The 16,718-nt window shown below is 41.0% G+C and overlaps 1 protein-coding gene across 6 annotated transcripts in view; it reads left to right on the top strand.

The window, feature by feature from the left end:
- Positions 1–2,525: 2,525 nt before the first annotated feature.
- Positions 2,526–16,718, top strand: part of RASSF8 (Ras association domain family member 8) — an 88,821-nt gene continuing 74,628 nt past the window's right edge. For 3 of the 6 annotated variants that reach the window (XM_083822124.1, XM_083822123.1, XM_083822128.1), the window contains exon 1: positions 2,526–6,337. The gene's annotated coding sequence lies outside the window, so the exon portion shown is untranslated. Of the gene's footprint in view, positions 6,338–15,322; positions 15,462–16,718 lie in introns of those variants that run through there. The other 3 variants (XM_083822125.1, XM_083822127.1, XM_083822126.1) reach the window with 3 other exon arrangements.

Genomic DNA, 16,718 nt, shown 5'->3' with positions numbered 1-16,718 from the left:
GGCTTAAGCCTTGGAATTACTGAAGGGTTTTTGAAACTCTTTATATTTCAAAGTATATTAGACTTGATTCTGCTGCTTCAGGGGACAGGTAATTCCCACCACCATTTTCAATGGAGATGAACTACTGTACACTAAGAAAAAGTGAGTTCCTGGAAATTACTGACAAGGGAAAAGTATGAAAGGGATTTAGTATTTGTTTTTATATGCATGATAGAAATTTCTGTATAATAAAAAAGTAGGTATGTATTTTGGCATACTTTTGCCAGTTTACAGAACAACAAAACTGATTTATAAACTGAAAGTGAATATATATAAACAGATTTAAATATATTCAAATACATTGCTCAAAAGCAATATATTACTTTGGAAATTATAATAATAATAAATCATAAGCAACAGCACCATGATAGGCCCTTCAAATATCACTGGTTTATGGGCTTCAAGGAGGGGCATCCTAATATCTTAAAAGTTTTGTATCACACTTTGAAAGAGAGGAGATTCTGCTCTGCTAAAAAGAATACCACTATTTTATAGAAAAAACAACACAGTGTTAAAACAGCATTGGAATCACAAAGACTTTGCAACCTTCTTGTGTATTATAAAATAATATTCTTGTCTGAATCTTCTTGATAAGAGAAGGGCAGAGTTCCAGCCATCAAACAAATTAGCTCTTAGATTAAACAGCATACCCATTTCAAGGGTACATTGCCAGGTTTCCAAATTAAAATCTTTTTCTTATCATTCACTCCCAGTTGAAATCAACATTTTTTGTCCCTGTCATTGGATTGTATTTTTAAGGTGTAATTTTTTTTTCTATCCTAAATCATATCTTCAACAGAAGGCTTGTTTTAGGTAGTTTGATCTTCAGGTTTTTCCCCAGTCCTTTGAATAGTGGCACTGCCACCATTTAGCTTCACTAGGGAAGATTAATGTGAGTTCCCACAGGGATATTTATTTGCTTTAGTTGATATCTGCCCATGCTTTATAAGAGCTACAGTAATTCATTTTCTGTCTTCCAAATTTCTTGAGATTTATATTGACACTTTTTGCCAAGATTTAGCAAAAAGATGATGCAAAGTACTTGCATAAAACTTAGTAGTCAAAGCATTTCATTGTGATTCAAAGTCAAATGAAATATCTAAAGACTAATATTGGTGACTTCCCTCCCAAATCATATGATATTTAGATATTTATTTAATGCTCTTATTTGCATTTTGGTTTTGGAACTGTCAAGGTTCATACCTTTCTTGCTTTTCTTTCTAACCATAACAACTATGAACCTACTTTTTTTTTCTTTTTTTTTTTTTCCCTAAAGACAGAACTTTAAGAAAATACTTTAAAAATTATGGTTTGCAGCTGACCACACCAGATAGCTATTACTTTAAATAGGCCAGTGAAAAATTTGAAACCTGGTTCATAGGTATTCATCTAGATCTTATAATCTTATGGCTAATGCACAGATGTGAGGTCCACTAGCAATGTTTAATTCCTCCAACACACATGCACCATCAATTACAACATATTCCTCTAACATGATTGAACTGAGCTTCACAAGCCCTCTCTGAAAGAAGGAGATGACTTTTTATTAATCAGGGAAAAAGAGAGGCAAAGAGCCATTTATTGATTAACAGATAGAACAAGGACTACATGATTCCTTTTCCTGTGCATTAATCAGAATAATGAATACCTTGCCTGATGGACCTGTAACTCTTGAAGGTGGAGAAAGCTGCATGATACCCTTGCACTTCTTAAGAGGAGACACCAACTGCAAATGCAGTGTGAATGCAGGGAAGTTGGAAGTAATTGCACAAAGGTTTAATTTGGCTTTCCCAGGTTGGAAGAAGCAGGAGGCGTACGAGCTTATGATGAAAGTTGAACATTTTCATTGCTGTTCCAAATCCTCACCTTTATTGCCTTTCCTGTGTGCATCCTTCCCCTTGATTAGGCCTCTCCTCTTTTAAAGCCCACCTTTAAATAGTTGTTTATATATTTCTAGATAGGATGTCATTGATTGTCATTCACTCCTAACCAATTAATTTGAGTTAACATAATATGGCCAGGTCAGGAAAGAGGAGTCTGGTCTGGATTTTCTTTTTTGTTTGAACTAATTTGGATTTATTATGTGGAACTAAGTCTCGAAACCTACAAGTCTCTGGGAGCACACAAAATCTGCTGTGTGAAGTGAAAATTGAACCTATTTTACATCTTGGAAAATCAGTCTTTTGTATTTCAAACACTTTAAGACAGAGATTGCTTTGCCGTTTATATCTAACACAGCATGTTACTAATACTCAAAAAACAGCAAATAACAAGATCTAGAAAATCTGGAGGAGAAACAAGGAATTATTTCTCTTTATGCTCCAAGAAATAAGTACTAACTAAACAGAACAACAAAACTAAGAAAAAAGAGCTTGAAGAATGCCCTTAACTTAAATTCTAATTTGAAGTCTGTTTGCTTCCCCTGAATTTCAGACTGCATATTCATTAAAAAAGAAAAAAAAAAACACCAACAACAAAAATCAGCCTCTTGAAATGTTCATTTTAAAGTAAAGCAAATAACACTGCAGGACATAAATTTACCCTGTTCCCCAAAATTATCTTGTTTTTCTGCTTGTTGAGTATCAGCTCAGATTTATTTGCTATGGATCCAACAAAGTACTTAAGCACATGCATAACTTTGAACATGCAAGTAGTCCCAGTGAGAGTATTCACATCCTTAAATATATGGACATAGTTAAATAATTTGCTGAAACCAGACCTACTTTATTTCTTCTCAAGAAAGCATTTGCAGAGAGAGAGTTGCTTTATTCTGACCATGAAGAGGTTACTGCAAATACATGACACTGAAAGCTGTGCTGATTACTCGTAGCTGTTTCTGTTCTGAATGAGTCTGATTTTATAGTGTGGATTACATTTAAAGAGTCCACTGAGACACTGTATTTCTCCAAGGTGAAATGACAGTGGGAAGGGCAGTGGTAGCTGAAGATCAGATCAAGCAGAGGAGGAAATTAAGGAACCTCAGAAACATTCTCTTCCTGGTTTTGGTCTAAAAGGCATAATTCTTGGAAAGCTTACATAACCAAAAAGCATGTGGGCCTATTTTCTCCTTTTTATCATCATTAAGAACATATGTGCAAGACTCTGTGCATGTGTGCCTATGTGGTGGAAGGAGTTCTGTGTGCGATGCTCAGTGCCAGCATTAAGAGTGCCTTTTACTCCCTGCCTAGGGTACTTTAATTACCTTTTTGGTAAACAGGTAGCAGGATCCCTATGAGAAATCTACCTCCAAATACATCAATCAGTGATCCAGATCATTAAAAAACAGAACAAAACAAAACAAACAAACAAACAAAAAAAAACCACCAACAGTCTCTGGTTAGGTCCTCAGGATTTCCACATAAATGTAAGGATGTGCTTGACTGCTTTACTGAATTAGAGTCCATACCATTTTTCTAGCAATGTACAAAGCAAGGAGTGACTCAAGGTGAACGAAACAAATTATTGTAGGATTATAATATAGTGTAATTAAGTTAGGAAGCAATTGGGGTGGGCATTGGGAGCCAGGAACTGACTGCCACAGCAGAGACATCCTACAACCACACAAAGTCTTGTCCTTGGCTGGTATAATTAAACATCACTCCATCATATCTTCCTCATAAATTTCTGGAGAAACAAAGTCTCTTGTTCTTTCAGTATGGCTGAAAGAGCAACCAGGCTGCTATGTTACATAGTGGAGGAGGTATTTATGTAATTTTAGCCTTATTTTATGGCTGGACTTGAGGCTATTTTCCCCATTTTTCTTAAATGGCCACAGTCATCTTCCCCCTTGGAGCTAACCTTGATCAATGCTACCTGTTTACACAATCCCAACACAGAGATTTGTATTTCCTCCTTTTTTACACCACCTCACCTCTCCAAAGATTTCAATTTTTGATATGGAAAAAATCACTCCTGAAAATGTATTTGATGCCCTCCCTGGACATACTTGGCTTATCAATGCGTGCAAAAATTGCTCTGAAATTTCATGTACTTTATTTTGAAGAAGTGGAAATGTTATCTTCAGTGCCTTTAAAAACTACATTACAAGAGGGAAGTAGAGAAAAGAAAACATTAGAATATGAGAAATGTCAGGGCTCTTTCTAGCTACAAAAACCGTCACAACCAGCAAGTGAAACACCAAGACAATACAGAGCATAAATATTTTATGCCTTGTTATGTATGTTCTGAAGATCTTCAACAGAAATCTCTTAATTACGGCCATGAATTTCTCCTCCATAATATTTCTCCTCCCATTAATGTAAAATTTCTAAGAGCAAGTCAGATTGCAAGGGTATAAAAACTGTTGGGTTTGAGAAGCTTATCAGAAAGCTAGCTTTCAACATAAAATTGGGTGTTTGATGTTCTGCTGAACACCTGGAGTGATGAACAATACAAGCCCAATGATTTATCAAGTACTTGCTTTCAGTAAACCATTAACTTCTTGAAAAAAGTTTTTCTCCTCCTAACAATAATTGGTTTCCCAGATCACTCTCCTTCCTTCATACGAAATCCTGAGAAGGCTGGATTTTGAGAAAGGATCTTGCATGAGTTTTACAGCTTCTATTGTGCTTACATGCTTCATGAAAAAAAAAGGAAGTAGCATTGTGAAAGGGTACTTCTCAGGAATTAAAGGAATACTTGGCTAAACGTCTGCAGCAAATGGTCTACCTGGAAAACACAGCCCTTTTTCCTGCTTGTAAACTGTCTGCTGACACAATCTTTAACAATATGCACACCTATGAAGGTAATGGTGAAAAACGCGTAGCGCAAACAAATCTCATCCTGTAGACTACTGGAAAACTGGTCACCAACACCATTTCTAGAGGTATCCCTCTAGTGTTTTGTTTTTCTTAAGGTGTGTATGTAGCTGACCATGTAGATCACATGTTCCCTGACAGATGCCCAACTTGTGATATTCTATGATTCTATGCACAAATATTTGTAATTTCTTCCTAACCATACCTCATTTTGTGTGCTTAAAGCCTTTCACACAGACTGCTTAACACCTCCTCCTGTCTAAAAAGAGAATGAAAAGGCCTAGGTGCAGGTCACACCTAAAAGTGATGTCCCTGTCTCCAGAAAACTCTTTTTCTGGAACTTTGCCTTGCCAGGCGTGCTTATGAAAAATACGCTCAGCGGTATGGTTATGATGTGATCGCAACACAACGTCCATACCAACTAGAAATATTTGTAGAAACATCCCCAAGCCCAAATCTCGCAGATACTTCTGTGCTTGCATTTTGATCGAAGTGTGCCACGCTCAGAAGCTGTGCTTCTGAGCCATGAGGAAAGGTGTGGAACGTTGTTAACATGGTGGTAAGACGAACGGCCAAAGGAGTTCTCTTGGAGAGGCTCCTTCCCAAACCATCAGTGTCTCTTGGCCTCTGGACATGGTCCAGGGGCTGTTTTGGGAAGGCCATCAGCCCCACGAAGAGCCAGGCGTCACCACTGCAGGCAGCTGAGAGCAGACCCAGCGCAAACATTCGTAGACAGCAGTAAATGCCTGTGAATCACAGCTCTCAAGTTCTTTTTTTTTTTCTTTTCGCCTTTGAAACAGTCATCTTCCTATTCCAAGCTGTACAATCACAAAACTGATTAAAAGTTCTTATTCAAAACTTTCAGCCAAAATAGCCTCTTGCTCAAGATTCTTTGCTGCCCTGTTTTTTTTTTTTTTTTCCCCCCAGGGAATTTTCCATCATCAAAAACCCAGCGCAGGAAACAACAGCAAACACTGACTGCCGGCTTTCCACATTTCAGTTAAAAACAAGCGACGAAGGCATTCTCACTCCTCCCAGAAACAATAAGGAAAAGTCAGGGAGAGGGAAAAAAAATTTAAAAAAAAGGAAGGAGAGGGAGCAACAGAACCCAGTTCCAGGTCCCAGCTGGGGGTCTCCTATCCTTCCTCCTCTTCCTCCAGGGCTCGCTTCAGGGGGGTCCAGCCGCCCCGGGGGAACCGCCGCTGACAACCCAGGGACCCGCTGCTAATCCCCGTCCCGTCCCCGGTGCCTCGCGGCCGGCGGTGGGCGTGCGGCTGCGGCTTTAAGAGCTCCCACAATGCCGCGCTGGCGTCCCAGTTCCGTTACATGGCTCCCCCGCTGAAGGGGAGCGGGGCAGAGGCAGGAAGGAGGCGGGGGCGGCCGCGCACACCCCCACCGCAGCCGCCCTCGGCGGGGCCAGGCGGAGCCGAGCCCGCGGTCCCCCCGCCCCGTTTCCCCGCGGGGCAGAGGCGGGGCCGCGGCCGTTGGGGCCGTTGGCGCTGCCCGGAGCCGCTGCGGGACGGGCGCCCGGCGGCAGAGCGGTGAGTGCGCGGCGGGGGAGTCCTGACTGCCCGCTCCCCGGCTCCCTTCGGCTCTGTTTTCCTCTTTCCCCCTCACGCCTGCCTTGCTCTTTCCTGCCCCCGCGCTCCTCCATTCCCTTTCCCTGCCCCGGCGTTTGGTCTCCGTCTTTCCCTCTATCGAGGGTGCTGCTCGGCGCCCTTGCGAGCGGAGTTGGGCAGCTCTTCGTGCTCGGGGAAGCCTTCGCAGGACTTCTCATCCTCCTCACTCGCTGTCCCCAGCGGGGGAATTTCCCCTCTTTCCTTTTTTTTTTTTTTGTTTTGTTTGTTTGCGACGTGGACTAGTTTTGGTCTCCCCCCCCCCCCCCCCCCCCCCTTCCTCTCCAGACAGTGCCGGTTTGTTTCATGATTAATCTCTTTTATTCCTGTCCCAACCCCTCCTTTCCCCTTTCTCTCCCCCAGTGAGAAAAAGATTAAAAGAAAAGCTGTTTTGCTAGCAGGGAATGCATGAGATATGTATATTTATTTGTTTTTGGGGAGAGCAGTGATGAGGAAAGCTTAAGCAGCGGGACAGTCAAGAGGCACCAGCTCCACAGGGTATGGAAATGGGCTCTGGTCCTCGGTTCGTGCTGCCCGGCAGCATGGGTGTGGAGGTCTGGTCCTGGATCTGTTTTGGGCTCTTGTAGTAGCCTAGTGTGTGCCAACCCGTGTGCCTGTCGGTGGGATGGTGGTTTCACGTGCCAGAGGTGTGGGGTGCGGGTCTGTGGCTTGTGGGCTTCATTGCTGGGGAGAATACGAAGGGGGGAAGGTTATGGATTTCTGTGTCCCCTCTGGAATGACACCTGTCATGCGTTACATCCGAAAATTGCAGTTGTGTCAGAGCTTGCCCCATTAGCAGAATAGCTGGAAACTACCTACACCCGCATCAGAAAGCTCTGTGGTGTGGCTTTTGAAGTCTGGCTTGGACTTCACAAGCTTCTGTCTCATCCCCAGCATCACGCATTCAGATGAAGGATGTGCTGTGCAGAGTAAGTCAATCAGTTGCCTGATGATTTTACCAAGACACCTGTTTAAGGGCTTTGGTGCTCTCAATTAATTGTGCTGGGTAGTGTTCTGATTGTGTTGTGCTGTAAAAGTGAAGCCTGACGGTAGAGAAATAATTTATCAATAATGTGAACTCCTTAGGTCAGATTCAAAGAGTGTAGCCCTGGATTGTGTTGTTACCTCCCCTGATAGATGTCATTCCTAAAGACCATAAGGTTAAATTGCAAAGTAAGTCCAACTCTCTCCCCTTTCTCTAAGGACAGGAGGAAATACAATTTCATATTGAACTTTGTTTAATATCTAATTAGAAAATAGGCTGGATGTTGAACCAGAAGTATTACCTTTTGTGTCTTAGCAATTCATTGCATATTCAATGGTTATTTTTTTTTTGCTGTGAGGGAGTAGAAATAACTGCTTGTCATTTGTAGTGTTCAGCTGCATGCTCTTTAGGACCAACTGTAAGAGCTAAGATAAACTCTCCGTCCTTCCCACCACCACAAACCTAACAGAATTTGACTGTGGTTGTTAATTTTCATTTCTAGGAAAGAAAAAGATTAAAATCTCTGGGATCAGGGAAAATAGATGGGGAGAAAACTAACAAGTAACGTTAACAAGAAGTTTTCTCTTAAAACTGTACCATGGCCTGTGTCTGGAAACACCACCAATAATTCCAAAGAGACAAATTAAGATGATTAGCATTACTTTTTAAACCCTTTTGAGGGAAGCTTTGGAAAGGAACGCATTAGCTGGAAAGCAGGAGATGGAGCTGCTCAAGTACAGTGCTGAGAGCTGAGGATCATGGGTCCTGTTCCTGCTTCTGCCATCGAATGGCAGTATGCCCTTTACCTAAGCTGTTTTCCTGCCTGCACCTCATAGGATATGGAGATTTACGGAATGTCTGTTAAGTACTCTTACACATGATTTTAAGAATAATTATGTGCAAGTGTATTGCTCTTTAGTTGTGATATTTTGAATGCTAGTCAGGTGATAGTTACTCTTGTGCTAATATTTGTTCTTAGGAAGTTGTAACTCTTGATAATCAGCATTCATTTTGAGTGTCAGTGAACAAGACTTTGCATTGCTGTAAAAGTTTTGAGAGTGTTTCCTTTTAACCTCTGTATAACTTTGAGAATATCAGTGCATGCTTCATCCATGGTACCTAATCGGTGTGTGAATTTGATAGTTACTGCTCTGCAGAAAGAAACCCCATGAGATTTAATTGCAGGGTAGAGGATTGTCTCATGGGGGCTGGGCTGGGGACCCCACGCAGTGCAATGCGTGCATTTCTTGGCTTTTTTTTTTTGAGCTCTGTAATTATGAGATTGGTTTAGTGCATGTGGAGTTTTTTTTGTTCGCTTTCTAATTTTAAATGTCTGCTTGGGTTCTTAAGTCTTTAAGATCTCTGTATGGAAATTAAATGTAAATGCTGTGTAGTTTTCTAGGGCTTGTTTGAAATGTTAGATTTTTCTTTTAACTTTCTCAAGCCAGAAGATGAGACTTCACAACATAACAGGACATATTATAATCTCAGTGCTTGCCTTCCTGTAGGATTTGATATTTGTATGCTGTGTAAATACAAGGCTCTATCCTGTTGCAAGTAGTTCTCTCTGCTCTGAATGAGAGACTTGATTCTGTAGAAACTTGCTGTTACTCAGCTTCATCAGCTGCAGGTTATAACTTACTGTCCTCTTGCCTATGCACATAGCTAGTTCCTTGCTCTCACGCTATGGGCAGCTAGTCTAGGTACAGATTCAGTTCCACAGATAATTTCTTTTTATCCTTTAAAACCCCATGCAAAGTGTATGGTGATCTCACATCTTTGACAAGAATAGGATTGCTGGCTAGTGTAAGGATATTCACATTGTTTTCTACGTTCGGTGTTTTCTTCTCTTACCATTGTGAGGATTGTATGGCATCTTTCTCTTTGCTGATAAAAATATGGGGAGGGGGGAGAACTGCCTGTGCATACCAAGCTGTGTAGTGCTTCTGCTCGCCCCGGTTCTTTACCCGTTAAGTTGAGATCAGAGACCTTATCCTGCTGGGAAGGGAAGGTGGATTTGAGCTATAGCTTATAAGGACTTGTCACATCTGCTGTTACTCTTGCTCAATCTCTGTAAGTGTCTGGTTGTCTTTGTGATAACATAAATACGGAGATAGGTGAATATATTTGGGAGGAATTGAGGAGATGCATGCTGTAAGTTTTTGGAAGGGAGGCTCTTGAGAAATGTGCTTAATTTACCTTTTTACTTAGAGTTACTACTTACGGGGGGGAGGAATCTGTTTACTTTCTTGTGCTTGGAAAAAGGGCTTACCAACAACAAAAGGCATTGTAATGCTTCCCTATAGTCTGGGATTATTGAACAAAAGTGTCTTGCTGTGCGATATTGTTGCTGTGCTCAATGTTGTATGATAACACATGTTTCTCAGCTGTTGTTGATTCCTCAGTGGCACAGACTTCAAAGGAATGTGCTGAAAGAGAGCCATGGCCAGGGAAAAAACGAGTTTTGTTCCAGTGGCCTGTACCATCCATCTGTTTAAATACTTTGTTGAGCTATTCCAGAGTGTTCAGTCATCCAGTTAGGGCTGACGAGCAATTACAGCTGAAATGGAGCTGGCTACGAAGAGACCACCTAGAGAACACTTAAATGCTACCTTCCCCCTAAGAGCCCCCTGCCATCCCAGCCAGCAAGAACAGATAAGGCTCATCATTTAGGGTATCTTTCAACATGACATTGTTTAATTCCTAATGCTATTGAGGATTTATTTATTTTTACTCTCTGTGCTATCTTTAGCACAAGAAGGGAAGAATGGTAATGAGGACAGAAGGTCATTTCTGTAGTTTCCTTTTCATGTGTAATAAACCAGATCTATAATTCAAATGAATAAATATGTTATTAGCAAAATCTTTTTTTCCTGAAGTATATGGGATATTTAACAAACCACTCAAATGCGTGCAAAGGTAGCTGAATACAATACATTGCTGAATTAAGTTTAGTTCCAAAACACTAGCAGTAAAGTTACCTGTCTTAATATTGGAGTCAATTATATGGTAATGTATCAGTTGGAGTTTGGGACATATTCTGTAGTTCAATCCATGGTAACAAAGTTAAAACAAAAACCGAAACTGTGTATGTGCACGTGTATTATGATACAATAGTATGCTACTAATTCCAAGTATTATAACTTAAATTTTTCCTTAAATTCTTACGTTGGAATCCACTGTGTAAGATAGGTCTCAACTCATAGTTGCCAATGAATCTTAAAATTGTGCCCTGTGTGTTTTCGATAGTCCCAGATACTGGAACTCATGGGAATCTTAACAGGGAGACTGTAAGTAACTATTGATAACTTCTGAGTATTCTCGAAATTTTTCTGTGTGGGACTGACATTCATTTTGAGGATTGGGTCTAATACTGTTGAAACAGTAATATGTTTTTCATTTAAGAGGGTTTAAGTTCCTTTATGAATGGAATATGGTCATGCAGGTACACTAAGAAGATGCTTGAGCCTTGAAAAATTGTGAGATGCTCTAGTATTTGTTTTTACATCAGCAAACAAATGGTACAACTCTAAAGGCAAGCTTGGATGTTGTCCTCTGCTGTAGTATTACTCCTGCCTTTGTATTGTGATGTGACATGCTTCTGAGAAGATAGTTCTTTCTCCTGTTGTCGGCAGTTGTTGGTGTTTTGAGATGTCATGTTTTAATGCTTTACTGCCTCTTCTAGAAACTTCCATCCCTTTTCCTCTCAAAATGTGTAATGTAACTGACTTCTATCCAGCTTCTGCCCTTGCTTCAGGGCTGAGGTTGTAGTCTGAATTCATTTATTCCCTTTGGAAGCTATACTACGTGTAACCTTGTCTCGTTTCCCTTCCTGCAACAGTACACGATGTATTTCCAGTATGCACCTTGCTGTGTCTCTGGATCATCTAGTTTTAAAATGGCGAGGCAGTGTTGGTGCTTTATTGTGAGTTTCCCTTTAATCTTAGGATCTATAACTTCCTTTTGTTTCAACTGAACTGAAAGCTTTTTGCTAGAAGACTTTTGGACTCCTGAAGTGTTTGACAATGTTTTTAAGCCGTTATTCAAAGGGGATTTGGAGTTTCCGGAGCAACCTTTTGAAACTTTGCATTTTATTGTCAGTCAGCAGTTTTGTGAGCACGGATAAGGAAAGTCTAATTCCACTGGGCAGCCAGATGTTTTGCGTCTATGCCAAAGTGGGGAGACAGTGTGGCTTCAGGAGTTGAAGGGTCTGTTGTTCTTGTCACTACCCTGTTTGGGAATCTTCAATAAATCATGCCAGCTTTTGCTTATCCCCCTTCCCCTCCTTCCTGCTGTGCTTATACTGGTTGTGACAGCCTCCTACAGAAGCTGAGAGCAAAGCATTCTTTGTTGCTTTATAAAAAGTACATACTGTCAGTTTGTGGTTTTTGTTAATACTAAGCTTAAAGCCATAGCATGTAACTTGGCACTTAGTGAATTCATAGCTATTCTCCAGTAGACTAATGCTAATGTTAATTCTGATTAGTGTGGTGTTAAGTGTGTGTGGGGGGTGGGGATAAAGAAAGCAATTATCAATGAAAATAGGGGGAAGAGTATTTTTTAAACCTCCAATCCCCCTGTTCTTTACTAAATTTGCCTGATCTCTTGGTAAGTGTCTTTTGAAGGCCTGTGAGATCCCTGATGATCCTTGTCTTGCTTCTCCTGCCTCTATGTGACCTGTGAAGGAAAGAAAACCAGTAATGAACTCAGGAGATGTCTGCACATGTCAGACTCTTTCTGAAGAAGGAAGTAGAAAGATGCCAGAAGTAATGATGTATAAAAGACGATACTGGGAATCAAGGTACCAATTGTTTAAATGCACCTTTGAGGCTGTATGGCTAGCAATATTAATTTAGCCCTACTACCTAGAATAATCGGCATGCTGAGAGAAACATATGGCAGTAGTGGAATGCCCTTATCCTTGCCCATCAGAAGGTGGTTGTGTGGCTCTCTTAAGCATGTTCTCACTCATCAGAATTGCTCCCCTGGTGTATATGCTTGCTTTGGGTTTCATCCAAGGCTCCAGGTCAATCAAAGCCTTTGCACTGGTGTCATTGGGAGTGAGGACAGAAACTTTTAATGAACAGCTGCACGCTTGATGCTGTGTATTTCAAGTAGTGAAATTGGCACAGATGAGCAACAGGAGTAACAAACAGTCATTGAATACAGCGCAGTGCTTTCGTGTTATTAATGGGATGGGAATTGATAACCTGATACTCCAAAGAGATAACAAAGGCTATTTATCATACAGGGGAACATTGATTTTGAAGGAGTTGGGAAATAGTTCGGTAAAATCTTTCATCAGAACTTGTTCCAGTGAACAAGATTTGTCAGAAAATGACAGAATTAACAGGAATTTACAAAGTAGTCTGAATAGAGAAGTAATTTTCTTATTACCAGTGTTGCTGTACTGCAGTTCCTGTGCTTGTTTACCAGCTTACTTGTTTACTCGTATCTTTTAAATTTGGCTTTTATTTCAAACTGAGATATAAATAAATAAAAGTATTTGGGCTTTGCTCCTTCCAAGATTGGAAGACTTAGGGGGAGGGGGTGACAAAATGAAATGATATGTGAAAAGTTTATCTATGGTATGTGACCTTTCCTTCTTTCCCAAGAGCAAACCAGAAAGCAACCAACTTAATATAAAAAACAGCAGAAGTCCATGGGATTAAACTATGCTGCATGAGATTGTCAAAGAATTTTCTCAGAGGCCTTTTGATACAAGTAGATACAAGATATCAGTGAGGGTGATCTGGTGCAAGAAAACTCAGTTCATCGTTATAACTCAAGAATGAAGATAATATTCTTCCCTAGGCTTGCTACTTTCCAGTAGGAAAAGCTGATTACCTGCCCCTTGCTTTTTAATGAAGCAGCGAAGCTTACGCTCTCTGCAGACAAGGCTAGAAAATAAGGGGGCATACCTTTAAGAGGAGGGAAGGGCCCTAAGGGAAGGCTTGATTGTGTCTGCTGTCAATAAACTGAAGCCCTGTGCAGAAGGGGTCATGTTCTGTATCAGGAGCAAAGGGAAGAGGCTCATTCTTCCTAGATAAGGTGACAGGGAGCCGGGCTGTCACCATAAGCTAAGAACCATGCTTTATAAGGTATTCAAGTGGCAGTTTTTGGTTTACTTAAACTTTTAGCAAGACAGTTTCTGGGTGTTCAGTTTCTCAGGGCTTGCCAGTCTTCTGTTCTGAGGCACTGCAAAACAAATCATCAGCAATGAGGTGTTACAATAGTATATGGAGGCCTTGTGACCTGTATTGCCAGGTCCTGCTCGAATGCCTGGCCAGAGATGAGCGCTGTCCTACTCTCATGGTGGGAGTGTGTGGCTGGTGGGCTGCCCCCCTGGCATGGCACCAGCAGAGCTGGAGTCACAGTGCAGGCCTGCTGAGTCCTGGGCCCAGCGTAGTCCCCTTCCTGCATCAGCCATTACGGGTGTCTTTGTAGCCCAACATTGCCTCTCCTTGTCTGCGTTGGTAGATGTACAGTTTGCATTGTGCCTTTTTAAAATGTGCTGTCCTAAACTCCGCATTGCCCATTTCCCACGGCACCTGCTATCGTTCTGTTAATGCTTCTAATTTGGAATGGATTGTTTGTGTGCTCTGCGTGTCTGACAGCACTGCCACTTCTCTCTGTTTGACTCTTCCTAAATACTTGTTCATGAGCTAGTGGCCTTCAAGGTGGTTTTTTGGTAGCAGTGTAGCATTTGCTTTTGGATGGGAGGGAGAGATACTGGAATGCTCTCTTCAAATCTCACAGCTGCAGATAGAGATATGCTTTTAACTCCCCCGCTGCCCAGCTGTTTGTGGCCAGGGGTGGGGGATGCTTGCTTTGCCATTTCCCCAGCCTAGAGCTGGGTTTAACTTACACTGAGCACCTGTCCCCTTGTGATTCTGACATCCTGTCAGGACTCATTCCCTCTGCCCCTCAGAAGACTGTTTGTTTTGGGCAGCAATCTGCCTTATCCTAATAGGAAACTCAAGCCAGGAATTTTCCAGAATTGCTCCCCTCTCTCTCATTGTCCTTCACTGACCTCTAATCTTTCTTGACAAGATGCTTAGTTTCACCTATCCGTTGCTTTTCCCTCTCACTCTTCACCTTTGATTATTTTTCCAGGAGCGAGCTGCTTAGAAACATTAACCATTATAGATGTGTGCAGCAGTCAAATACAGTCAAATTCCTTAACTTTTTAAATCTTGAATCTAATACTAAAATGCTTATGGCAGGTGGATGTATTCTATGTCTATTACTTGCCACTGCAAAAATATCCGTCCTCAGCAGAGGTAAGTCAGCACAGCGGTTATACTTTCATATTACAGCATTCCCATGTTACTTGTCATAGAAGCCCTAATTCTCCCTCTGAGCGTAAACCACTGCTATAGTAAGAGCATGTAAGTTCAAACTCTTTTTGTGTAGAAAATGCTAATGACTTATATTGGTTTTTGTTTTTTATGTGCTATAAGATATAAATGTAATATAGGTAGAAGGAATTGTAATGAAGTTTTGTCAGATTTATGACTTTCTAATTGCTTGAGAAATAGCGTTACCTCTAAACAAGTCTTCTCTTCTGAAAGACTTAAATCATTTACCTCAACTTTTCTAAAAACATATTTGCTTTAGTTATGTGGGTAGCAGCGAAGATGACTGGATTTATTTAAATATACACGTGAAAGATATTTTTCCCTATTTTATAGTGCCCTCTGCACTTGTCATCCTAAACTTTTATGCAAAAGCCTAAATAATTAGATATCTATATGCTTTCTGACCGTGATTTACTTTAATAACCCATCATGATCTCAGGACAAACTATATTCGTCTTCGGAAGATAAAATTTCAAATTAATCTCCATTTTCATCATGACTAGTACGAATGAGCATAGTATTCAATGTATGTGCTTTTTTTTAAGAGTCAGCTTCTTTCTCCCAGGGACATTAAGCATGTGGTAGGCAGAAGACAGTTCTGCTATAACAGAATACAAAGTGAAACAAGAGGGAAGACTGTGCTGTATGAGCTGAAGTATCCTCCCAACATTCCTGTTGTAAAACCTTCTCTGACATGAAAAAGGTGGGTAATGTCTGGTAAGCTGGGAAGCCGGGATGTTTCTTGTCAACCCCCAGTTCTTGAAAATGTATAGTGTTGCTCAGTCTGGGCAACACAGGCAGGCTGTTTCTGTGAATACAGAGTGCTTTCCTAGCTATGGACCATGGCCCCTTGTTAGAGGCCCAGGCTCAACAGGACTTCTGTTTCAAGTCTGGGGCTTATGAGGAAAGATGTGCTTCCAAGCACAACTGTGAAATGGAGCCAAAATAAGTTTGGACACCATCTGAAACTGGGATCTCACTTGAAAAGAAAGAAAAAAAAAAAAGACTTCTTAGAAGCAATGGATGGTATTTGAATCTCTTGCGTGTGATGTTGTTATATACAGCAGTACTGTCAAGCCTTTTTTTTTTTGCTGGTATTGGAAGGGCTGTGGGCAGATGAGAATCTGAGTTGGTCTTAATATTGAAGAGGGAGTCATCTGGGATGTTTCATTCATAATGCAAGCCCTAGTACAAGATTACAGGATAAACCTCCTTTGGATATCTAACCACTATGCAGCAACTTTTTTCATGAAAATGAGAAGGTTGGTATAGCTACTGGATGACTAATTAGACCTTAAACCAGCAGTTGGCACATGTATGTCTCACCCTGAGTCAGGGAGATCCCAGCAAGATGCCACTGTAATAAAGTCCTACTCTGCAAACAGGTGCTTAATTAACTTGTATGTCAACATGACCACTTACTTCTGTCAGTACTCTGAAATGATTAACAGCAGGGTGCTCTTCTGAAGTTTCAAATGCACAGATGTAAAGTTATGATAGCTGAACAAGATGACACCTAGGAGGTGAGCCACAGTAACTGTTAGTAACAGTGCCTATGTGCTGTGGCTGTCCAGTAATGTCAGGGGACACTTCTGTCAAAGACATTAAACTAACGTGACTTATCTAGCACCCTTGCCTGTGATAACTGTGTGCACATAGTTGAACTGTAGCATCTCTGCAGGCAAGGAGCTCAAAGAAAGATCTAAAGCTTAATGTTCTTATGGCGTACTTAACAACAGCACTTTGTGAACGAGCTCTTAAGGAGCAGGTGTCAAAGTAAAGCTTCCTCTCCTGAATGGCTGCAACTATGTCAGAAGTGCTAACTAGAAGAGCGTATTTACATTACAAGCTTGTTAATTGGTTTCAGAGGTACTGGTGAATTGTTAGCTTACACGATCTGCAAGGGCTAGAATCAACAAGATATGTCAAGTGTAATCTAGGAGAGGGCACTTAGATGTGG

The sequence above is a fragment of the Anser anser genome (assembly GCF_964211835.1).
Source record: "Anser anser genome assembly, chromosome: 1".
Taxonomy (NCBI): Eukaryota; Metazoa; Chordata; class Aves; order Anseriformes; family Anatidae; genus Anser; species Anser anser.
This window is presented reverse-complemented; position numbering and strand designations above follow the sequence as displayed.